Below are 26,616 nucleotides of genomic sequence, written 5' to 3'. Positions count from 1 at the left end.
TTCTGGTCCCTATGACCCAGCCTCTGCCTCTATTCAGTCCCTTTGTTCACATTGTTCATTAGATTCCTTATATGGGTGAGGTCATATGATATTTTTCTTTCTCCCTGGCTTAGTTCACTAAGCATAATAGTTTTCAGGTCCATCCATGTTGTCGCAAAAGGTAAAATTTCTTTCTTTTTCATGGCCGCATAGTATTCCATTTTATATATGCACCACAGATTTTTAATCCACTCATCAACTGATGGGCAGTTTGCAGATCTTTGCTATTTTAAACAATGTTGCAATAAACATAGGGGTGCATTTCTTCTTTTGAATCAGTGATTTGGTATTCTTAGGATATATTCCTAAAAGTAGGATAGCTGGGTCAAAAGGCAGTTTCATTTTTAAATATTTAAGGAAGCTCTATATTGTTTTCCACAGCGACTACACCAGTCTGCATTCCCACCAGCAGTGCAAGTGGGTTTCCTTTTCTCCACACCCTTGCCAGCACTTATTATGTGTTGTTTTGTTAATGAGTGCCATTCAGACAGGAGTGAGGTGATATTTCATTGTGGTTTTAATTTGCATTTCTCTAATAATTAGTGATGTTGAACATTTTTTCATATGCCTATTGGCCATTCGTATATCCTCTTTGGAGAAGTGTCTATTCATTTCTTTTGCCCATGTTTTGATTGGATTGTTTACCTTTCTGGTGTTGAGTTTTACAAATTCTTTATAAATTTTGGTTATTACCACCTTATCAGACATATTGTCAAATATATTCTGCCATTGTGTAGTTTGTTTTTTTATTTTGTTCATAGTGTCATTAGCTGTGCAAAAGCATTTTAATTTGATATAGTCCCATTTGTTCATCCTGTCCTTTATTTTACTTGCCCGTGGAGATAAATCAGCAAATATATTTCTACAAGAGATGTCGGAGAGTATACTGCCTAAGTTTTCTTCTAAGATGTTTATGGTTTCACAATTTATATTTAAGTCTTTTATCAATTTTGAGTATATATTTGTCAATGGTGAAAGTTGGTGGTCTAGTTTTATTTTTTGCAGGTAGCTGTCCAATTTTCTCAACACCATTTGTTAAAGAGACTGTCTTTACTACACTGTATGCACTTACCTCCTTTGTCAAATATCAATCGACCATAAAGGTGTGGGTTTATTTCTGGGTTCTCTGTTCTGTTCCATTGATCTCTGTATGCTTGTTCTAATGCCAGTACCAAGCTGTTTTGAGTACAACAGCCTTGTACTATATCTTGGTAACAGGGAGTGTGATAATACCCACTTTATTCTTTTTCAAAATTGCTGAGGTTATTTGTGTTTTTCATTTTTTTGGTTTCATATAAATTTTTGAATATTTGTTCTATAATCTTTGAAGTATGCCATTGGTATTGTAATAGGAATTGCATTAAATTTATAGATTGTATTGGGTAGTATAGACATTTTAATGATGTTTATTCTTCCTATCCATGAACATGGTACATGCTTCCACTTGCTTGTATCTTTCTTGATTTCTTTTATCAAGGTTTTATAATTTTTCAAGTACAAGTCTTTAACTTCCTTGGTTAAATTTACTCCTATGTTTTTTAATTTTTTTTGGTTGCAATAGTGAAGGAGATTGTTTCCTTAATTTCTCTTTCAGATAGTTCAGTGTTGGTGTATAAAAATGCCACTGATTTCTGAATATTGATTTTATATCCTGCCACCTTGCTGAATTTATTCAACAGTTCCAGTAGTTTTTTGACTGAGAGTTTAGGGTTTTCTTTCTTTTTTTTTTTGTATTTTTCTGAAGCTGGAAACGGGGAGAGACAGTCAGACAGACTCCCACATGTGCCCGACCAGGATCCACCCCGCATGCCCACCAGGGGCGATGCTCTGCCCCTCCGGGGCGTCGCTCTGCGGCGACCAGAGCCACTCTAGCGCCTGGGGCAGAGGCCAAGGAGCCATCCCCAGCGCCTGGGCCATCTTTGCTCCAATGGAGCCTTGGCTGCGGGAGGGGAAGAGAGACACAGAGAGAAAGGGGGGGTGGAGAAGCAAATGGGCGCTTCTCCTATGTGCCCTGGCTGGGAATCGAACCCGGGTCCCCCGCACACCAGGCCGACGCTCTACCGCTGAGCCAACCGGCCAGGGCTGAGTTTAGGGATTTCTATGTACAGTATCATAACAAAGACAAATAATGATAGTTTTACTTCTTTTTCAATTTGGATGCCTTTTATTTCTTCTTCTTGTCTGATTGCTGTTGCTAGAAGTTCCAGAACTATGTTGAATAAGAGTGGTGAAAGGGGGCACCCTTGCCTTGTTCTTGATCTTAATGGAATTACTTTTAATTTTTTCCCATCGAGTATGATATTGGCTGTGGGTTTGTCATAGATGGCCATTATCATGTTGATGTATGTTCCCTGTATTCCCACTTTGCTGAGAGTATTGATCATAAATGGGTGCTGGATTTTATCAAATGCTTTTTCTGCATATATTGATATTATCATGTGATTTTTATCCTTCCTTTTGTTTATGTGATGAATCACATTGATTAATTTGTGAATATTGTACCAGCCTTGCTTTCTAGAATAAATCCCACTTCATCATATGTATGACTTTTTCATGTATTGCTGGATCAGGTTTGCTAATATTTTGCTGAGAATATTAGTATCTAAGTTTATCAGGTATATTTTCATTCTTTGTAATGTCTTTGCCTGGTTTTGGAATGAGGATTATGCTCGACTCATAAAAGGTGCTTGGAAGTCGTCCCTTCTCTTGAATGTTTTAAAATAACTTATGAAGGATAGGAGTTAGCTTTTCTTTAAATTTTTAGTAGAATTCACCTGTGAAGCCATCTAGCCCAGAACTTTCGTTTGTTGGAAATGTTTTGATAACTGTTTCAATCTCATTTGTTCTATATGGTATGTTTAGGTTTTCTGATATTTCCAGATTGATTGTTGAAAGATTATATGTTTCAATAAATTTTTCCATTTCACTTAGGTTGCCAATTAAAAAAAATTTTATTTAAACAATTAATTTTAATAGGATGATATTGATCAATTAGAGCACATAGTTTCAGAGAAAAAATCTCCAGATCATTGTGACATTTGATTATGTTGCATACCCATTACCCAAAGTCTAATTGTCCTCCGTCACCTTTTATTTGGTTTTCTTTATGCCCCTCCCATCCCCACAACCCCTCTCTTTTTTTCCTTCCAATCCTCCTGGTAACCGCTGCACTCTTTTCCATGTCCATGAGTCTCAATTTTGTGTCCCACCTATGTATGGAATCATACAGTTCTTAGTTTTTTTCTGATTTACTTATTTCACTCAGTATAATGTTATCAAGATCCATCCATGTTGCTGTAAATGATCCTATGTTATCATTTCTTATGGATCAGTAGCATTCCATAGTATATGTATACCACATCTTCTTTATCCAATCTTTTATTGAAGAGCTTTTTGGTTGTTTCCATGTCTTGGCCACTACAAACAATGCTGTGAGGAACATGGGGCTGCATGTGTCTTTACATACCAATGTTTTTGAGTTTTGGGGGTATTTACCCAGGAGATAGATTGCTGGGTCATATGGTTGTTCTATTCTTAGTTTTTTGAGGAACCACCATACTTTCTTCCATAATGGTTATACTACTTTACATTCCTACCAACAGTGAATAAGGGTTCCTTTTTCTCCACAACCTCTTCAACACTTATTATTATGTGCCTTGTTAATAATAGCTAGTCTAATAAGTGTGAGGTGATATCTCATTGTAGTTTTAATTTTCATTTCTCTAATGGCTAGTAAAGATGAACATCTTTTTATATATCTATTTGCCAGTTCTATTTCTTCCTGGGAGAAGTGTCTGTTTATGTCCTTTTCCCATTTTTTTTTATTAGATTGTTTGCTTGTTTGTTGTTGAGTTTTTTTAGTTTTTTATATATTTTGGATGTTAGGCCATTATCTGAGCTGTTGTTTGAAAATATCATCTCCAATTTAGTTGGCTGTCTGTTTGTTTTGTTGTCAGTTTCTCTTGCTGTGCAAAAGCATCTTAGTCTGATGTAGTTCCATTCACTTATCTTTGCCTTCACTTCCCTTGCCTTTGGAGTCAAATTCATAAAATGCTCTTTTTATCCAAGGTGCATGAGTTTAGTACCTATGTTTTCTTTTATGTAATTTATTGTTTCAGGTCTTATATTTAGGTCTTTGATCCATTTTGAATTAATTATGGTACAAGGGGACAAACTGTAGTTGAGTTTCATTCTTTTGCATGTGACTTTTCAGTTTTCCCAGCACCATTTATTGACAAAACTTTCTTTTCTCCATTGTGTGTTTTTGGCTCCTTTATCAAAGATTATCTGTGCATATATATGTGGTTTTATTTCTGGGCTCTCTATTTTGTTCCATTGGTCTGAGTGTCTATTTATCTGCCATTACCATGCTGTTTTGATTATCATGTCTCTGTAATATAATTTGAAGTCAGGTGTTGTAATACCCCCTGTTTCTTTCTTTTTACTTAGGATTACTTTGGGTATTTGGGTTTTTTTATATAGCTCCATATAAACCTGATGATTTTTTGTTCCATTTCTTTAAAAAATGACATTGGAATTTTGATGCGAATTGCATTAAACTTGTATATCGCTTTGGGCAGTATGGTCATTTTGACTATATTTATTCTTCCTATCCAAGAACAAGGAATATTTTTCCATTTCACTGTATCTTTTTTGATTTCCCTTAACAATACTTTGTACTTTTCATTATATCGGTCCTCAATATTCTTTGTTATGTTTTTTCCTAGGTATTTTTTTGTTGTTGGAACCATAAAAGGGATTTTTTTAGTTCATTTTTTGATGTTTCATTGTTGGCATACAGGAAGACAATGGACTTCTGTATATTAATTTTGTATCCTGTAACCTTACTGTATTGGTTTATTGGGTTTTTTTATTTTTTTTTATTTTTAAATAATTTTATTTTTTTAATGGGGCGACGTCAATAAATCAGGATACATATATTCAAAGATAACAAATCCAGGTTATCTTGTCGTTCAATTATATTTCATACCCATCACCCAAAGTCAGATTGTCCTCTGTCACCTTCTATCTAGTTTTCTTTGTGCCCCTCCCCCTCCCCCTTTCCCTCTCCCTTTCCCCCCTCCCCCCGTAACCACCACACTCTTATCAATGTCTCTTAGTTTCACTTTTATGTCCCACCTACCTATGGAATAATGCAGTTCCTGTTTTTTTCTGATTTACTTATTTCACTTCGTATCATGTTATCAAGATCCTACCATTTTGCTGTAAATGATCCGATGTCATCATTTCTTATGGCTGAGTAGTATTCCATAGTGTATAGGTGCCACATCTTCTTTATCCAGTCATCTATTGACGGGCTTTTTGGTTGTTTCCATGTCCTGGCTACTGTGAACAATGCTGCATTTTTTTTCTGTATTTTTCTGAAGCCGGAAACGGGGAGAGACAGTCAGACAGATTCCTGCATGCGCCCGACCGGGATCCACCCGGCACGCCCACCAGGGGGCGACGCTCTGCCCACCAGGGGGCGATGCTCTGCCCCTCCGGGGCGTCGCCCTGTTGCGACCAGAGCCACTCTAGCGCCTGGGGCAGAGGCCAAGGAGCCATCCCCAGCGCCCGGGCCATCTTTGCTCCAATGGAGCCTTGGCTGCGGGAGGGGAAGGAAGGAGAGGGGGAGGGGTGGAGAAGCAGATGGGCACTTCTCCTGTGTGCCCTGGCCGGGAATCGAATCTGGGACTTCTGCACGCCAGGCCGACGCTCTACCACTGAGCCAACCAGCCAGGGCTGCTTTATTGTTTTTAATAGTGTTTTTGTGGAGTCTTTGGGGTTTTTGATGTACAGGATCAGATCATCTGCAAAAAGTGAAACCTTTACATCTTCTTTCCCAGTATGATACCCTTTTATTTCTTTTTCTTGTCTGATTGCTCTGGCTAGAACTTTCAGCACTTTGTTGAATAACAGTGGAGAGAGTGGGTAGCCTAACTTGTTCCTGATTTTGAGGAAAAATCTTTAGTTTTTTGCCATTTAATATGATGTTAGCTGATGGTTTGTCATAAATGGCCATTATTATGTTGAGAAGGTTTTCTTCTCTACACATTTTGTTGAGTGTTTTAAACATATAATGTTGTGGTATTTTAGCAAATTCCTTTTTTGCATCTATTGATAGAATCATATGTCCTACTTTATCATAATGAATTATTTTTTTTCAATGTATTATTGTATTCTATTTGCTAGTATTTTGTTTAGTATTTTAGCATCTGTATTCATTAGAAATACTGGTCTGTAGTTTTCTTTTTTTGTGTTGTCCTTGCCAGGTTTTGGTATGAGGGTTATGTTGGCCTCATAAAATGTGTTTGGCAGTATTGCTTCTTCTTCAATTTTTTGGAAGACTTTGAGTAGAATAGGAACCAAGTCTTCTTTAAATGTTTGACAGATTTCATTAGTGTAGCCACCTGGCCCTGGACTTTTATTTTTGGGGAGGTTTTTGATAGTTGTTTCTATTTCCTCCCTGCTCATGGACCTTTTGAGGCAATCTACTTCTTTGTGACTCAGTCTAGGAAAATTGTATTGTTCAAGGAATTTATCCATTTCTTCTAGATTGTTAAATTTGGTGGCATATAGTTTTTCATAGTAATCTACAATAATTCTTTGTATATCTATGATATCTGTGGTGATTTCTCCTCTTTCATTTTGGATTTTGTTTATATGAGTCCTTTCTCTTTTTTCCTTAGTGAGTCGTCTCAAGGGTTTGTCAATTTTGTTAATCTTTTCAAAGATCCAGCTCCATGTTTTATTGATTTTTTAAATAGTTTTTCTGTTCTCTATTTTATTTATTTCTGCTCTGATTTTTATTATCTTCTTTCTTCTGCTGGTTTTGGGTTGCCTTTCTTCTTTTTCTAGTTCCTTAAGACGTGATGATAAGTTGTTTAATTGGACTCTCTCTTGTTTGTTCATATAAGCCTATAGTGATTTGAACTTCCCTCTTGTTACTAATTTTGCTGCATCCCAGTGATTCTGATATGTTGTAATGTCATTTTCATTTGTCTTTACTTATTTTTTGATCTCTGCTTTTATTTCTTCTTTGAGCCACTCACTTTTTAGAAACATGTTCTTTAATTTCCACAGTTTTGTGGGTTTGTTTATTTCCTTTTTGCTGTTGAATTCTAGTTTCAAACTTTGTGGTCAGAGAATATGCTTGGTATAATTTCAATTTTTCTGAATTTGTTGATGTTAGTTTTGTGGTCTAATATATGGTCACTTGTTAAGAATGTCCCATGTACACTGGAGAAAAATATATACTCTGGTGTTTTGGGATAAAATGTCCTTTAGATGTTTATCATATCCAATTGTTCTAGTGTTTTTTTAAGGCCCATATTTCTTCATTAATTTTCTGTTTGAATGAGCAATCTAGAGCCATGAGTGGTTTGAGGTCTCCAAGTATGATTGTATTTTTGTTGGTATTTTATTTTTAGATCAGTTAGTAGATGTCATATACTTTGGTGCTCCTTGGTTTGGTGCATATATATTAAGAAGTTTTATATCATATTGGTTCAATATCCCTTTTATCATTATGAAATGACCATCTTTGTCTCTGATTACCTTTGCTGTCTTGTAGTCAGCATTGTCAGATATGAGTATGGATACACCTGCTTTTCTGTGGATGTTATTTGCTTGGAGAATCATTTTCCAACCTTTCACTTTAATTTGTTTTTATCCTTGTAGCTTAGATGTGTTTCTTGAAGGCAGCATACTGTTGGATTTTCTTTTTTGATCCACTCAGCTACTCTGTGTCTTTTTATTGGTGAGTTCACCTCATTTACATTATATAATTATTAACACTTGAGGGTTTCTTATTGCAATCTTATATATTGCTTTCTGATAGCTCTGTATTTCGTTTGGTGCTTCTGTTTAGTTTTTCTGTCATTTGTTTTTGTTTGGTTATATTCCATACTGCTTTCCTCTGTTTCTTCTTTATTTAAGCCATTTGTTTCTATAGTGGTTTTTTCAGGGGTAGTTACCATTAGGTTATAAAAAGGATACATATCATATTCATTGTAGTACATTATCTCATGTGTGCTTTTGCACTCCATCCTCTTTTGCTACTGTTAATCTTTGTCCTCTCCCCTTTTTTGTTTCTGTTGTCACATATTAATCTTGTTTTTATTGTGATCTTATTGGAGCTTTTACTTGTAAGTTTGTTTTATTTTGTTCTTTGTATCTGGTCAGATAACCTCCTTCATCATTTCCTGAAGTGGGTATTTTCTAGTGATAAATTCTTTCATCTTTATCTGTGAATGTTTTATTTTCACTTTGTTTTTGAAGAATAGCTTTGATGGATATAGTATTCTTGACTGGAAGTTCCTCTCTTTCAGTACTTTAAATATCGGGATCCACCCTCTTCTGGCTTGTAGAGTTTCTGCTCAGAAATTTGATGATAGCCTAATGGGCCTTCCTTTATATGTTATATTCTTCTTTTTTCTGGCTGCTTTTAGGATTTTTTGCTTTGTCATTGGTTTGTGATAATTTTATTATGATGTATCTTGGAGTAGGTTTGTTTGGGTTAAGGTAACTTGGTGTTCTGTTTGCTTCTTGGATTCTAGGTTCTAATTCTTTCTACAGGCTTGAGAAGTTCTCATCAACTTTTTGTTTGAATATGTTCTCCATTCCATTTTCTCTCTCTTCTCCTTCTGATATACCCATTATGCTTATGTTGCACTTTCTGATGGAGTCAGCCAATTCCTGTAAGGCTTTCTCATTTTTTTTAATTTGTGAGTCTCTCTCTCCTATTCTCTCTGTAGTATCTCTAGTTGCCTGTCTTCTATATCACTAATTTTTTCCTCTATTTGGCCTGTTATATTTTCTAAGCTTGTTACCTCATTTTTCAGTTCATGTATTGAGTTTTTCTTCTATGTTTTGTTCCTTTTCATAGTTTTAATTTCCTTGGTGATTTATTCTTTTTCTTCATTGAATTGTTTTTTGAGCTCTTTAAATTGCCTTTCAGTGCTTTCTTGTTTTTCCCTGAGTATTTTTAGGACTTCAATTTTTAATTCTTTCTCATTTAACTCCAAGTTTTCCAAGCAATTGAAATATTTTTCTAGAGATTTTTCATCATCTATCTGAGCTACATCTTTGTCTTTGTATCCATGATATTTGATTTCTTTTTTCTTAATGGCATTTGAGAGTGGTATTGTTAATAGCACTAATAAGAGATAAGTAAAATAAAATAAAAATTGAAAAAATAAAATGAAAATTTTGTAATGATAAGTGGAACAAAAATGATAGAAAATAGGAGGTCGGAACTGAGAGAACATGACAAAGACATAAAAAATGAAGTATAAAACATGCAAAATGCCACAAAAAATATTAATCCAAAATAAAATAATTTGTTGATAAATGATGATTGAATGAGAAAAAAAAGAAAAAAGACAAAAAAGTTAAGATTTTAAAATGTAACCCTCATAAAAAAACAAGAATGAAAAATGTAACAACTATGGATAATGAAGTTCAAAAGAAAAAGGAAAGAATAAAAAGGAAAAAAGATAAAATGACCAATATGGAAAGAAAAAGGAAAAAAAAGTATAAAAAAATGTCAATTTTTTCTGGTTTTGAGAGGTAGCTTTTTATTTTCCAGCAGATGGCATTGTACTACAGGTTTTGCCCCTGTGGGGCTTTTGAGTAGAGGTTTGCTGTTTTGTTACTATGGCAATGACATAGGTTGAACCTCAGTCCCATTGGTAGGCAGGGCTTGTTAGGGCTTGGAGGCTCTGGCAATGGGATTCTTGGATTTCCAGTTGCCTGTCCCCATGTCTCTCCCACATGAGCTAGCAGCTTGGGGACTTAGCTGTGAGGTTCGCTTCAGTCACTACTTACAGAGCAAGAAGCTCTAAAAGCAGCAAGGTCCTTCCTCCAGTACAGCTCAAAGCACAGTTCTGGGTAAGACTGGGCCATAGATTGTCCAATTTTTTGCATACAGTTCTTCATAGTATTTTTTTATAATCCTTTGTATTTCTGCTGTGTCAGTTGTTACTTTTTGACTCTCATTTCTAAATTTATTTATTTGAGTCCTCTCTTTTTTTCTTGGTGAATCTGGTTAAAGGTTTATCAATCTTGTTTACCTTTTCAAGAAGCTGTCTTGTTTTTATTGATCTTCTGTATTATATTTTTAGCCTCTATGTAATTTATTTCTGCTTTGATCTTTATTATTTCCTTCCTTCTAGTTTTTTTTTGCTTTATTTGCTGTTCTTTTTCTTTTAGATGCAGGGTTAAGTTGTTTATTTGAGCTTTTTCTTGCTCCTTAAGATATGCCTGTAATGCTATGAACTTCCCTCTCAGGACTGCCTTTGCTGTGTCACATAAGTTTTGAGGTGTTGTATGTTCATTTTAATTTGTTTCTAGAAAACTTTTAATTTTTTCCTTGAACTCATTGTTAACACATTTATTATTTAATATCATGTTCTTTAGTCTCCAGGTGTTTGCATGTTTTTCAGTTTTTCTATTGTAGTTGATTTCTAGCTCCATGCCACTGTGATCCGAAAAAAACCTGATGATTTCAAACTTCTTAAATTTTTGAGACTCGTTTTGTGTCCTAACATGTGGTCTATCCAAGAGAATGTACCATGATCACTTGAAAAGAATATATATTTTGCTGCTTTACGGTAATAGGTTCTGAAGATATCAATTAAATCCAGTTGATCTAGTGTGTCTTTTAAGGCTGCTATTTCTTTGTTAATTTTCTTTCTTGAGGATCTATCCATTGATGTTAGTGGGGTTTTAAAATCCCCTGCTATTATAATATTGCTGTTGATCTCGCCCTTATGTTTATCAAAATCTGCTTTATATATTTAGATACTCCTATATTAGGTGCATAGATATTTATAATGGATATATATTCCTGTTGGATTGCTCCCTTTATCATTATCTAGTGATCTTCTTTATTCCTTACTATATATAGCCTTTGTTTTAAAGTCTTATTTTGTCAGATATAAATCTTGCTACCCTATCTTTATTTTCTTTTCCATTTACATGAAATACTTTTTTTCATCCCTTCTCTCTCATTCTATGTGTCTTTTGTTTTGAGGTGAGTCTCTTATAAGCAGTATATGAATGAGTCCTGTTTTCTTATCCATTCAGCTACCCTATGTTTTTTTATTGTAGCATTTAATCCATTTTTATTAAAGGTTATTATTGATATGTAGTTGTTTATTGCCATTTTATTCTTTAAATGTACAGTCCTTTTTTTCTAGACATTTTATTTCCTTTGCTCTGTTTACAACAGGACCCTTAACATTTTTTGCAGTAGTGGTTTAGTTGTAATAAATTCCTTTAGTTTTTTTTTTTTTTTTTAACAGAGACAGAGTGAGAGTCAGAGGGATAGATAGGAACAGAGAGAGATAAGAAGCGTCAATCATTTGTTTTTTGTTGTGGCACTTTAGTTGTTCATTGATTGCTTTCTCATATGTGCCTTGACTGCGGGCCTTCAGCAGACCGAGTAACCCCTTGCTCAAGCCAGTGACCTTGGGTCCAAGTTGGTGAGCTTTACTCAAACCACATGAGCCCACACTCAAGCTGGTGACCTCAGGGTCTCGAACCTGTTCTTTCACATCCAGCCCAATATTCTATCTGCTGCATCACCACCTGGTCAGGCTCTCCTTCAATTTTAAATGATAATCTTGCTGGATAAAGATGTCTTCTTTGTAGGCTCTTATTTTGCATTACTTTGAGTATTTCTTGCCACTCCCTGCTGGCCTCAAGTGTTTCTATTAAAAAGTCAGATGTCATCCTTATGGGGGATCCTCTGTAGGTAATTGACTGATTTTCTCTTGCAGCTTTTAATATTCTTTCTTTATCTCTTAACATTGATATTTTAATTATGTGTCTTGGTGTCTGCCTTTTAGGATTCCTCTTTAATGGGACTCTCTGTGGTTCTTAAACTTGTGTGACTTTTTATTTTATCAATTTAGGGAAGTTTCTAGCTATGCTTTCTTCAATCAGGTTCTTTATACCTTGTTGTTTCTCTTTTCCTTCAGGAACCCCCATGAAGTGGATTTTGTTTCTCTTCATGTTGTCATGAAGTTCTCTTAGAGTTTCTTCAGACTTTTTGAGCCTTTTTTTCTTTTTGCTGTTCTGCTTCTGTGCTTGTATTTATATTTATCTTGTCCTCTAAATTTCTGATTCAGTCCTCTGCTTCATCCAGCCTTAAGTCCTTCTAGTGTAATCTTCATTTCTGATGTTGTATTTGTCATTTTTGACTGATTCTTTTTTATGATTTCAATGTCCTTTTTGATGCTTACTATCTCTATTTAGGTGCTCATTATGTCCAACCATTGTTGCTCTAAGATCCTTGAGCATTCTAACAATCATTATTTTATACTCTGCATCCAGTAATTTGGTTAATTCCATCTCATTCAGTTTTTTTTCTTGGAATTTCTCTTGTTTATTTATTTGGAATCTACTTCTCTGTCTTCTCATTTTTTCTGTTTATAGACTTTTCCTTTGGGGGTGCTATTTGAATAGCTGGCTCAGTCTACAGTTTAAATTGTCTGCTTCCAGCTATCAGTTGTGTTGATTCTAGATCTTCTTGGGTTGCCATCATTTGTTGTTTGTAATCCACTGTGGGGTACTTGTCAGTAGCTACTACTCTTTTTGCTGTTTCTGTCAGTGGTTTCTGTGCCTGGGTTGTATGGTAGGGGACAACCTCTCTATAAGGATCAGCTTCCTCCAACTTAGAACTGTCAGCAACTCTGTACAAGCTGCAAGTTCTGAAAGATTTGCCACTGCTTTTCAGCTGTTCCAACCCCTCTTGCAGCTGCCTTATCTTTCCAGAGTCCTTTGATGAAAGACTGTATTGTAGGACCAACTGGCCTCAACTAACCAACCTCTGTACAGATTGCAAGTTTGTTGGGTTAGGGCAGCTGAGATTGGGAATAAAACATTAGTGGGACTCCCTATTTTAGGGGTCTCTTGGGCAGTAGCTCAGTACAGGATTGTGGCCCCTACTCCAGGGCCTTTTCCCTCAACCTCTGCTGGATACTCAAATTTTATTTCTCCCCAACAAAGTTAGCCACAGAAAAGTCTGAATTTCTCTGAGTTCCTCTTTCTGCTGCCTCTGACTGCTGGCTGTTTGCTGGTCCCAGCAGGGAACTCCAGCGATTAGGATGGGTAGTTGGTGTGGCTTACCCTTAGCCCCAGTTGTTACTCTATCCAGATATTTATTTTTTGCAAATTTAAGTAGGGTGTTGCCAGAGGAGTGTGGTGTGTGTGGCCTTTGAAATCCAGAGGTGTAGTCTGCCTGCTGACTCTCCATGGGCAGTGTGCATTCTCAGCAGTGGACAGGGGAGGTGTAGCTCAGGTCTCACGGGAAACTTGAATCACTGACATGCCCCCTGCTTCTCCCTTCAGTAAGACCCTTTCCCCTGGCTGGATCTGGAGAGATTTTCGGGGGTGGGATCTCCTTGTCCCGAGGCTAGTGCGGGACAAAGGGTTTGTTTCTCCCATGAAAATGGCCACTTTAGCACTGGAGAATGACTCAGCACAGGTGTTCTGGTTCCCATCACCGTGTTTCTCCCTGTGCCTCAAACTTTACACTCTCCTCATGCCATTCCAGTCCTCTCACCTCTCCCTCCCCCAGTACCCCAGAGAAGTGGCTGTGAGCAAGATTTTCTGTGTTGGCCCTTTAAGACAGAATCTGTGTTTCCGAAAGCTAACTCTTTCTCACAAACAGAAACCCTGCTCTTTTCACCACTCAGTGCTGTCTGGTTTTCTCTTCTAGTCACTGTGGCTCTAGGCTGGAGTGCTGAGCCTGGGACTGAGGACCCCCACCTCTCAGGATTCCTCTCCTTGCATTGAGTCTCTATAGACACTCTGCTGCCCCTTGCTTCTGCCAGACTTGGTGTGGCTTCTTCTGTGATCCTTGGTTATAGAGTCCTCTTTGTTTAGTCCAAAGTTGGTTTTTCACAATGATTGTTTTTAAATTAATTTGTAATCCAGTTTGGTCCCGGGAGGTGGCAGTTGGAACACTGACCTACTCCATTGCCATCTTGGAATCCTTGGCTAGAGCTCTTGTACAAGCTCTAATCATACTACCTAGATATAGGGAGAATATACAGTGGTGCTTTACTGGTACCTCTGATCCTGCAGAGTTCCCACAATTCTGAGTTTCCACAGTTCCCCATCTGTTTGGCAAGGATCTTGGAGTTATTGAATAGACTCCCCCCATATAGATTAGGTGTCCTTTAAATCAGTAATCTATCCCTGTACCCCAGTACAATTGAATCTGTACCCAACTCCTCAGTGATATTTCTTGCTACTGCTGATTGCTCCCTAGGGGATGTATTTAAGTTTGATGTGAATTCTGAACCCATTCTTGGTACAGGCCTGAGGTTCCATTAAAAATGGCTAATTTTTTTTCCTTTCTATCCCTAAGTGGATGAAAAACTTCCTTTTTTTTATTCTCATAGATATTTTTTATCTTATTAATTTATATTGTATGTGTAGTTGTACTGTATTGACTTTTTGCTTTATCCAGGTAGCTTTAAGAAAAGTTTTTCTTGTGCACATATTTTGTGGTGTGGACTTAATATTAAAGCCTCATGAAAAGTAGGGATATTTATCTTTATTTTCAAGTGTTTTATTCAACCTCTAGTATTTAGGGGGAACTTGATTAATGTTTGCAGAATGAATGAATTTTTAATACCCCTGTGAGCACTTTTGACTTTTACTTTATTCACTAATAAATTTGAGTTGTCTCTTTATTAGCAATAGTAGAATACATTTGCTTTACTATAAAAGCTTGGATATGTTTTAAAGGTTAAAATATTGTTACCTAGCATTTTACATGTGTATGGAATTGTGGTATAAGTGAGGCCGAAAGCAGAATATTTACTCTGCTTTATTATCCAGAAGACTAGCCTAAGGTTTTAAAAACAGAAAATAAAATTCTGATTATGTTGTATGCTGCAGTGTTCCTTGAAAACAATCTGTGATTGTGCATTGCAATTATGGTGTATTTAAATTCCTTAATATAGTATATAAAGACTTTAATGCTATGAACTCTATTCATCTACCTTTTATTTTTTTAAATTATTCATTATTACAGTTCCATAGAGTTTCAGTTTTTAATACTCTATACTCTTTTAAGCTTCAATGCCTATACAAATATTTTCCTCTGCCAAGAATGCTTTCATTCTTCTGAGAAACACCCTTTCATAAATCAACTTTCTTCTGATTATATATATAGATATATATAGATATATTGATATAGTGATAAATAAACCAAGTCTATCTCCTAAGCAACTAATGAACAATATTTTCCCCACTGTGAGATTTATATTATTATTGAAGGACTTTAGAGCATAGAAGTTTAAAAAAAATTGCTAAACAACATAATATAGAAATCAAATTCTTTACAAATTTCAAAATCTCTTCTAACCCAATTTACTTCAAAAATAATATTATATAATGTAAGGGTGAAAATCAAGAGAAGTTACATAATCTTTACTTTTATCTTAGAAAATTATGAAATATTTCAAATTTAGGCATTCAGTATTACTTTAAAATATTTATTTTTGGTGGTAATTAGTAAATATTCCTTGTTATACTGAAGTTCATTATATGTACCAAATCATAGCATTTAGAGTTAGGAGGTTTAGCTATATGCTGCTCAAACTTTCTTAATTTGCTTATATAACTATATGAAGGAAAACTGTGGACTAAGGATGTCACACATTGCCTTAAATCACATTGAAATTTTCTTCTCAGGGATGCTCACACAAGAACCTCTGACAGGTTTAATACTCAGGAGATGCATATATATCATGTGCATTTCTATAAGCCTAGGGTTTTGCTGTTTAGGTTTTCAAGCAGCATGACTGAATAGTGATATTTACCTTTTAAGTATTTTCTAAGTTTTAAAAAATTGTTTAAATGATTAGTTTTGAGACATTAAAAAAGTTAGTCACTGGAACTTAACTTTAGTTCCATTCAGAGAGGAAGCTTCACTATAAAGTATATAGAGTTACCATGGTCCTATATTAATGACATTAAGTAACTAAACTGCAAAATGGCCTTGTGAGGTGATAGGACTTCTAAGACAAGAAGAAGCATTGGAAGCAGCATTATAGGAAGTATCCAACATGTCATTACAGAGACTTAGCCAGAATTTGACTAAGCAAAATAACTATATGGAGAAGAAAAGGCAATTCATTAGATAACAAAATAATCATGTATGTGATGTTTCCATATATAACATGTATAACATCTGTATACATTTGTATATAAATATTATATAAGTACATATATACATATTGTACTATGTATATATATTATACATGTATGTATGCATATATACCATAACATTTTTTAAATTTTAGATAGTATTTAAGTCCATTTATTTTAATGGTTGCAAATTATAGCTTGACAATCATAGAACACGATTTTCAATTCGTACTTTTATGCTTGTTCGTGTACACCTTTTTTCAATTTTTATTGTAAATTATGAAACAGTGCAGATCTTTACAGAAAGATTTATTTTCAGTATTTAAAATTGTAGTTGATTTCTAGGGTTGATGTAACAAAGTACCAAAAACTGAGTGACTGAGAACAGTAGAAATTTATTGTTTCACAGTTCCTAGAGTCTAGAAGTCATGTTGACAGGGCAGTGATCCCTCTAAAATGTTTGGGAAGGATCATCCAGGCCTTTCTCATAGCTTCTGGAAAATAATTTCTTTGCTTGTGGTATCATAACTCCAATCTTTACATTAAATTTTTGTTGTGCACAGAAGTGACTTCAAGTTTCTCCTATTTTTTTAATTTTTATTTTTCTGAAGTGAGAAGCGGGGAGGCAGAGAGACAAACTTCTGTATGTGCCCAATCGGGATCCACTTGACAAGCCCACTGGGGGCAATGCTCTGCCCATCTGAGACATTTCTCCATTGCAACCAGAGCCACTCTAGCACCTGAGATGAAGGCCATGGAGCCATCCTCAGTGCCTAGGCCAACTTGCTCCAATGGAGCCTTGACTGTGGAAGGGGAAGAAATATAGAGAGAGAAAGAAGAGGGAGAAAGGTGGAGAAGCAGATGGACGCTTTTCCTGTGTGCCCTGGCTTGGACTTGAACCCGGGACTTCCACATGCCAGGCTGACACTCTACTACTAAGCCAACTTGCCAGGGTCTCCTAGTTTTTTCTTTTTATAAGAACACCTCACATATTGAATTAGGATCACCCTACTCCAGTAAAATGTCATCTTAACTCACTATATCTGCAACACTCTATTTCTGAAGAGAGACAGGAAGTCAGGCTTTCAGTATATAAACTTTGAAGAGCACAATTTAATCCATAACAAAAATAATTTCCTTAGCATTAACTTCTTAAAACAGAACTGCCTTATCAAAACAATTGCTAGACATCACTAAAATTTCTGACTAGTTTATCATCATTTTCTTTGTCATCAACCATGCATCACAGTGTCTGATTCATGACATTATTAACAGCTTTAGAAATTATTTATAATATTAAAATATCATTACCCTAATCATTGCTAAATTTAAAATCATAATTATATATAGGATATAGTTTTAATAAATTGTATCATTTGTCATGCTTATTTACCATTGTTGCATTCTAATTTGTGAATTATCTAGTCACATTCTTGAGCATTTATTTTTATTTATATTTTAAAGATCTCATGTATTCATTTTAGAGAGGAGAGAGAAAGAAGGGAGAGAGAGGGGGTGAGGAATAGAAAGCATCAACTCCCAAATATGCCTTGACGAGGCAAGCCCAGGATTTCAAACCAGTGAACCCAGCATTCTGGGTCAAAGCTTTATCCATTGCACCATCAAAGGCCAGGCATTGAGCATTGTTTATTAGGGTATTAAGATCATTTTTATAGATATGTAGGTTATTTGTACATGCTATATGTAGTAGCATATATATTTTATTTTTAGTTTATATACAAAAGTACTAATTGGACATAACAAATTTTTCAAACTTTTCTTTGGTAATGTTTTTACCTCTTAAGTTTAAACATATCTTCTCATTCCATATTGTTAATGTTCTTTTGTATTTTTATTTACTTCTCTTTAAATTTAATTATTTCATACATGTGGAACTTCTTGGGATATGTGTGTGATAAAGATACAAATGAATGTAACAGATACTTGGCCTATTGTCTAAATATCAATCATTGACTCTTGCTTCTCTTCATCTTTAATAACACATATCTCTTTTTGTGCATTGAATTCTTAAGTATAAGGGTTTATTACTTACCTACATTTTATGTTTCACTGAACTTTTAATCTGTTATTTTGCCAGATACATAAAGTTTCAGCTTTTATGGATTTTTAATATTTGCATACACTCTCCTCATAATTCTAGTTTTAAAAATTAGATGTTTTTACTCATTTGTTCAGTAGTAACTTAAACTTACAAATTATTATTACAGTTTTAACTCTTAAATCTATGTTTAATAAAAAACAATTCATTCTCTGACATAGAAATGTTAAATCTTTCCTTAGTATAGATTTTTATATACCTATACTTCTAAAAAGTGGTGTAACTTATTAAAAAGTTTTTTGTTCAAAGTTCAACTAACATTTTTTGATTACCTATATTTTGGAAATGTAATAGAAGTTAAGAAAGGGTGATTAATATAACCAAGGAGCTTGTACCTAGGAAGATCATAGATAAGAAAACTGGCAAAAGATGTGACTTAGCCAAGAGGAATGCACATGTATAGTGTTTCCAAGAGTGGGATTATACTTCAACTGCATTTTAGAAGCTAACAAGCAATTTGGTAGACAAAAAATGGAAGCATGTGTTTTAGGAAAGGAAACTAAAAATGCAAAGGTGCACAGGTGTCAAAGAGCATGGCATAAAGTTGAAATGGCAAGAATTTAGCTGAGACCAAAGTGTTGAATGTGAATGAGATCTGTTGAGCCATCAGCCTGCAGTATACACAAAGCTAATTTTCTCTCATGAGGTCATTGGGTAACATTGGTGAGCTTTCAAAAGGGAAGAGACATGCTTGTTCTATATTTTAGAAAGATTTCAAGTGGTAAAATATTGCAGACAGAAAAAGAGTGGGAATAAAATAAAAGGGTTTTTTGATGATAGGAATGTGTTCAGTGAGTGAATAAAACATTGAATGAATCATTCAATAAAAGAGTTGAAATGTTTGATTGGATTTTAGCAGATGAAAAATAATTGGAAGTAACATCAGAGAAATGTCAGAGAGAAAGATACTCCTGATCTCTCCCCTTGAAATTTCAATAAATTAAACAGCTATAACGCAGTGAAGAGATCCCAGCTGGGCATGAAGCCACACCTAAAAAATCTGCATATGGAAGGGACTGAAGATGGGACAGGTTGAAAAGCAGGGCAGAAAATAAAACACTCTAGTTGTGGACTCTGGAAAGGAGAGAAGCTGGAGGACCAAACTTTTCTATTTTCTTGCTGATCTGAAGGAAGAGTGCATGTTTAGCTTGAGTTTTGTTTCAGAGCTAGGAATGTCAGTGAGACTGAGGGGCAGTGGGGAAGGAGCTGAATTAAGGCGAGTACAATAGAAAGCAGGGACACTGCCAGCTCTCATGGTTTGCCCGCATCACGGAGCTCCACTTATGACTGGGCACATGCACTGCCTGCAGCACTCACTTAATTGGCATGTACTTAGCGCACAGAGTTTGGCCCTACCACAGTGTTTGACAGGCACAGAGATCTAGCGCAGTCAGGTCAAAGTGCACAGCCCACACTCTGCTTGCAGCCTGCACTTTCTACAGTGTCAGAGAGGATCAAAGTGTGCCCCCCCAGCTTCCCAGATCCTGTCTCCCTACTCTCGCAGTAGGAAGAGTGGCTGTGGAAGATCCCCCAAAGCTGTCTCTCTGGGGCCTCTCTCTTCTGAGAGACAGAGGTGACCTGCATTTGATCCCCTGGTCTGTTGGGATGTGAGGAGGAGCACCTGGAGAACTGAGAGCATCAGTGCTAAAGCCATAAAACTGTGAAGCTGTAAAGCCCTAAAAACAAGCCACACCCACCAATGTGACTGTGGCCCTGCCTACGTCATTATAAAAGCAATGCCTCTGCAGAGCTCTACTCAAGAAATCCACAGAGCCAAAACTAGTAGTATAGTGACACCTAAGAGATAAAGAAAAAAGTAACCTCTCAAAAAAAAATATATATATATATATATTTTCTTTTTCTTCTTTCTCTTTTCCCATTTAAATTTTGTTAGCCTTAGTTTTTATATTTTTTTTTGGTGAGGGTTTTATTTTTGATACTTCTTTTTGTCTCCCCTTTTTTTCTCATATGAACTTTATTTTGATTCAAATTATTATATTTTTTTACTCACTTTCTGTGGTGTTTTGGTTATTTTATTTCATTTTTCCCTTTTTTAATTCTTGCTCTGTTTTTCTGTTGTTTTTCCATGTGTTATTTTTAGAATTTTTATGTTTTCACTGTATTTTTTCAATTCTTATTTTTTACTTTTTAGTTGTCTCTTGTTAGAATTTCTAATACTACCACTCTCAAATATCATCAAGGAAAAAGAAATTAAATGTAATGGATACACAGACAGAGATGTAGGTCAGATAGATAATAAAAAATCTCCAGAAAAAATATTAATTACATAGAAACCTTGGTGTTAAGTGACAGAGAATCCAAAATTAAAGTTTTAAAAATAATGAGATACAATAAAGCATTGATAGGCAACTTAATGAGCTCAAAAAACAAATAAATGAACTAAAAGATTACTTCACCAAGGACATTGACACTGTAAAAAAGAACCAAACGGAGATGAAGAACTCAATATATGACCTGAAAAATGAAGTAGCAAACTTAGCTAATAGAACACGCCAGATAGAGGAAAGAATCAGTGACATCAAAGACAGGCAACTAGAGACACTACAGAGAGATGAAGAAAGAGAATCATGAATTTTTAAAAAAGGAAAGAGCCCTATAAGAATTGTCTTAGTCCACTAGAAAGAGCAGTATAAGAATAATGGGCATATCAGAAGAAGAAGAGAGGGAAAAGGAAATGGAGAGCCTATTCAAACAAATACTTGATGAGAACTTCCCAAGCCTATGGAAAGAGTTAGAGCCTGGAATCCAAGAAGCAAACAGAACACTGAGTTACCTTAACCCAAACAGACCTACTCCAAGGTACATCATAATAAAATTGTCATAAATCAATGACAAAAAAAAAGAATCTTCTGGCGTGTGGATGTCCCGGGTTCAATTTCTGGTCAGAGCACACAGGAGAAGCACCCATCTGTCTTCACCCCTTTCCCCCTCTCATTTCTGTGTCTCTCTCCACCTCCTGCAGCCATGGTGCAATTGGCTCCAGGCACTGAGGATAGTTCCATGGCCTCTACCTCAGGTGCTAAGAAGAGTTCAGTTGCTGAGCAACAGAGCTATGTTCCAGATGGGCAGAGTATCGCCCCCTAGTGGGCTTGCCAGGTGGATCCTGGTCAAGACACCTGTGGGAGTCTGACTCTCTGTCTCCCCTCCTCTCATTGAATTAAAAAAAGAAAAAGAATCTTTAAGTCAGCTAGGAAAAAGTAGAATATAACTAATAAAGGGAGGCCCATCAGGTTATCATCATTTTCCAGCAGAAACTCTACAAGCCAGAAGAGAGTGTGCCCAAACATTTATAGTACTGAAAGTAAGGAATTACCAGTCGATAATATTATATCCATCAAAGCTATCCTTCAAATATGAAGGAGAAATAAAAATGTTTATAGACATAGAGAAGCTGAGGGAATTTATCACCAATAGACCCCCACTGCAGGAAATACTCAAAGGGGTTAGCTGACCAGATACAAAAAACAAAATTAAACAAAACTGCATGTAAAAAGTCCAACAAGATCACAATGAAAATAAATATAATCTGTGACAACAATAACATAAAAAGGGTGAGGATAAAGATCAGGAGTAGCAAAGGAGGATGAAATGCAGAAACACACATGAGATAATGGACTCTTTAAATATGACAATGTTTCTTTTAATAACCTAAAAGTAACCACCCATAAAAATGCCACTACGAAAACACATAGATTAGAAAAAGAAGAAATAGGAGAAAGAAGGATGAAATACCACCAAACAAAAACAATTGATAGTAACACAAAAGAGAAGAACCAAACGAGACACAGAGCTATTCGAAAGCAATATATAAAATGGCTATAGGAAATTCTCAAGTGTCAATAGTTACCCTAAATGTAGATGATTGAACTTACCAATAAAGAGACAGAGTAGCAGATTGGATCAAAAAGCAAAAGTCAACCATAAGTTGCCTTCAAGAGGCACATCTAAGATGCAAGGACTAAAGTAGATTCAAAGAGAAAGGTTGAAAAATGATTCTTAAAGCAAATAATACCCAAAGAAGCAGGTGTAGCTATACTCATATCTGACAATGCTGATTTCAAGACAAAAAAGGTAACCAGAAAAAAGATGGTTATTTAATAATAATAAAGGGGACATTGTAACAAGAAGACATAACACTTCTTAATATACACTGCTCATAAAAATTAGGGGATATTTTATCACTTCATATTTATTTTGAAATATCCTTTAATTCTACTCACAAAAATTAGGGGATATTTTATCACTTCATATTTGTTCTAAAATATTCTCTAATTTTTGTGAGCATTATATATGCACCAAATGAGGGGCACCAAAATATATACATAATACATCTTCTTACTGATGTAAAAATAAAAAAAGACAAAACACAATCATTCTTGGATAACTCAACCCACCATTGACAGTTCTAGATCATTCATCCAAAAGAAAAACAAAAAAGAAATATTGGCCTTAAACTACACACTAGGCAAAACAGACTTAATAGACAACTAAAAACATTTCTTCTCAGGATCTAAGGGTGTACAACTTTCTCCAAGGTACATGGAACATTCTCAAGAATAGGGCATATTTTGGGCCACAAAACTAACATCAACCAATTCAGGAAGATTGAAACTATACCAAGCATATTCTCTGACCATAAAGCTTTAAAATTAATTTCAATATAAAAAATGAAGCAAAGACAAAAATGTGGATATTAAACAACATGATTCTAAAAAATGACTGGATCAAAGAAGAAATAAAAGCAGAGATCAAAAGATATATACAGACAAATGAGAATGACAACATGGCATATCAAAACTTCTGGGATGCAGCAAAAGCAATAAAAAGTGGGAAGTTTATATCATGACAATTTTATATCAAGAAACAAGAGAGAGCCCAAGTAAACAACTTAACATCATATCTTAAGGATCTAGAAAAAGAAGAATAAAGGCAACTCAAAATCATCAGGAGAAAAGAAATAGTAAAAATTAGAGCAGAAATAAGTGAAATAGAGAATAGAAAAACTATAAAAAAAATTAATACAGCAAAGTGCTGGTTCTCATTTGATAAGATCATCAAAATCGGCAACCCCCTGGCTAACTCACTAAGGAAAAAAGAGAAAGGACTCATATAAACAAAATATGAAATGAAAGAGGAGAAATTATCACAGACATCACAGATGTATGAAAGATCATGTAGAATAATATGAAAAACTATATGCCACCAAATTCAACAATATGGAAGAAATGTATAAATTCCTAAAACTATACAACATTCCTAGACTGAATCACAAAGTGGAAAGCCTAATTAGACGCATAAGCAGGGAGGAAATAGAAACTAGCATCAAAAACCTTCCCAAAAATAAAAGTCCAGGACCTGAAAGCTACACTAGTGAATTCTACCAAATATTCATAGAAGACTGGGTGGCTATGCTTCTCAAAGTATTCCAAAAAATTGAAGAAGAAGCAGTACTTCTGAATACATTTTATGAGGCCAACATAAACTTCATACCATAACCTGGCAAGGACAATTAAAAAAAAAGAAAACTAGACAAATATCTTTAATGAGTACAGATGCCAAACTCCTAAACAAAATACTAGCAAATCGAATAGAACACATAAAACAAAATACATCATGATCAAGTGGGATTCATTCCAGGAGCACAAGGATGGTTAAGCATATGTAAATAGATCAACGTAATACATTATATCAACAAAACAAAGAACAAAAATCATATGATCCTATCAATGGATGCAGAGAAGGCAGTCGATAAAATACAACAGTCCTTTATGTTTAAAACACTCAACAAAATGGATTTAGAAGAAAAATAACTCAACATAATAAAGACCATATATGACAAACCATCAGCTGATAATCATGCTAAACAGTAAAAAACTGAAAGGTTTTCCTCTAAAATCAGAAACAAGTCAAGACTGCTCACTCTCCATTCCTACTCAATATAGTGCTGGAAGTTTTAGCCAGAGTAATCAGACAAGAGAAAGAAATAAAAGGTATTCTTATCAGAAAAGAAGTAAAGGTTTCACTTTTTGCAGATGACATGATCCTGTATATAGAAAACCCTAAAGATCCAACAGAAAGAGTATTAGAAACAATAAACCAACACAGTAAGGTCACAGGATACAAAATTAATATACAGAATTTTATTGTTTTTATGTACACCAACAATAAAACTTTGGAAAATAAACTAAAAAATATTCTCTTTTACAGTTGCAACAAAAAAATAAACTAGGAATAAATATAACAAAAAATGTAAAGGATTTATATACTGAAAATTACCAAGTATTTTTAAAGGAAATTGAAAAAAATACAATGAAATAGAAAAATCCCATGTTCTTGAATAGGAAGAATAAATATAATTAAAGTAGCCTTATTACCCAATGCAATATACAAATTAATGCAATTCCCATCAAAATTTCAGTGTCATTTTTTAAAGAAATGTAACAAAAAATTACCAAGTTTATATGGATCCATAAAAAATCTCAAATAGAGCTATTTTGAGAAAAAAGAATGAAGCTGGAGGCATTAAAATACCTAGCTTCAAATTATTACACAGAGCCACAATAATCAAAACGTCATGGTATTGGCAGAATAATAGACACACAGACCAACGGAACAGAATCAAGAGCCCAGAAATAAAACCCCATATATATGGACAAATCATCTTTGACAAAGGAGCCAAAAATACACAATGGAGAACAGAAAGCCTCTTCAATAAATGGTGTTTGGAAAATTGGAAAGCCACATGAAAAAGAATAAAAGTTGACTACAGTTTGTTCCCTTGAACAAAAATTAATTCAAAATGGATCAAAGACCTAAATATAAGATCTGAAATAATAAATTACATAGAAGAAAACATAGGTACTAAATTCATGGACTTTGGCCATAGAGAACAATTTATGAATTTGACCCCAAAGGCAAGGGAAATAAAGGGGTAAAGTAAATGAAATGTAAATGTCAAACTAAGAAGTTTCAGCACAGCAAAAAAAAAAAAAAAGTTAACAAAACAGCCAATTAAATGGGAGTTATTTGCAAACAACAGTTCAGATAAGGGGTTAATATCCAAAATATATATATAAAGAAAGAACTCAAAAAATTCAGCAACAAACAAGCAAACAATCCAACTAAAAATAGGGAGAGGATATGAACAGACACTTCTCCCTAAAAGACATACAAATGGCCAACAGATATATGAAAAGATGCTCATTTTCACTAGCTATTTGAGAAATTCAAATCAAAACTACAATGAAATATCACCTCACACCTGTTAGATTGTCTATGATCAACAAGCCAGGTAACAAGAAGTGTTGGAGAGGCTGTGGTGAAAAAGGGACCCTCATTCACTGCTATGGGAATGTAAATTAGTACAACCATTATGGAAGAAAGTATGGTGGTTCATCAAACAATTACGAATAGAACTACCATATGACCCAGCAATCCCTCTACAGGTTATATACCACAAAAACTAAAAAAAAAGAATTGGTACATAAAGACACATGCACCCCATGTTCAATACAGCATTATTCACAGTGGCCAAGACATGGAAACAACCAAAGAGCTCTTCGCTAGAGGATTGGATAAAGAAGATAAAGTACATATATGCAATGAATACTACTCAGCCATAAGAAATGATAACATAGTATCATTTATGACAACATGGATGGACCTTGATAACATAGTGAGTGAAATAAGTAAATCAGAAAAAGCTAAAAACTGTATAATTCCACACATATGTGCAATACAAAATTGAGACTCATGGATATAGATAACAGTGCAGTGGTTACCAGATGGAGGGGGACATGAGGGGATGGGAAACTATTGGGAGAAGGATATAAAGAGGGACAAATATAATATAAGGTGATGGAGGATGATTTGACTTTGGGTGATAGGTATACAATATAATCAGCTGTTCAAATGATGTGGAGATGTTTACCAAAAATATTTGAGCTCTTGTTGATCAATGTCACCCTGTTAAATTTAATTCTCAGTCTAAATATAAAAAAAAAATTATTTATGACTTTGTCAGAATTACCTGTATTTAGTGTGATGGTTGGTATAGAAGCCAGTTATCAGTGGGAGATGTCAAATATTGAATAGTTGAAATCAGTTGTCATGTCATTGCTTTTCAAGCTAGTTGTTGCTAGTATGTGGGTAATAACTTACTATTATTATTATTTTACATATTGGTTATATATATTAACCTTGATAACTAGTTTATTAACCCTAATAATTGACCAGAAGAGTTTCATTTTTGTTTGTTTCCTGAGTTG

The 26,616-nt window shown here is 34.9% G+C and overlaps 1 protein-coding gene across 1 annotated transcript in view; it reads left to right on the top strand.

Annotated features, from left to right (window-relative positions):
• Nucleotides 1–26,616, top strand: part of UNC13C (unc-13 homolog C) — a 665,319-nt gene that overhangs the window by 134,224 nt on the left and 504,479 nt on the right. The window lies entirely within an intron of this gene.

The sequence above is a fragment of the Saccopteryx bilineata genome, chromosome 4, assembly GCF_036850765.1.
Source record: "Saccopteryx bilineata isolate mSacBil1 chromosome 4, mSacBil1_pri_phased_curated, whole genome shotgun sequence".
Lineage (NCBI taxonomy): Eukaryota > Metazoa > Chordata > Mammalia > Chiroptera > Emballonuridae > Saccopteryx > Saccopteryx bilineata.
The sequence above is the reverse complement of the archived record's forward strand: the minus strand, read 5'-3'. Positions and strand labels throughout refer to the sequence as shown.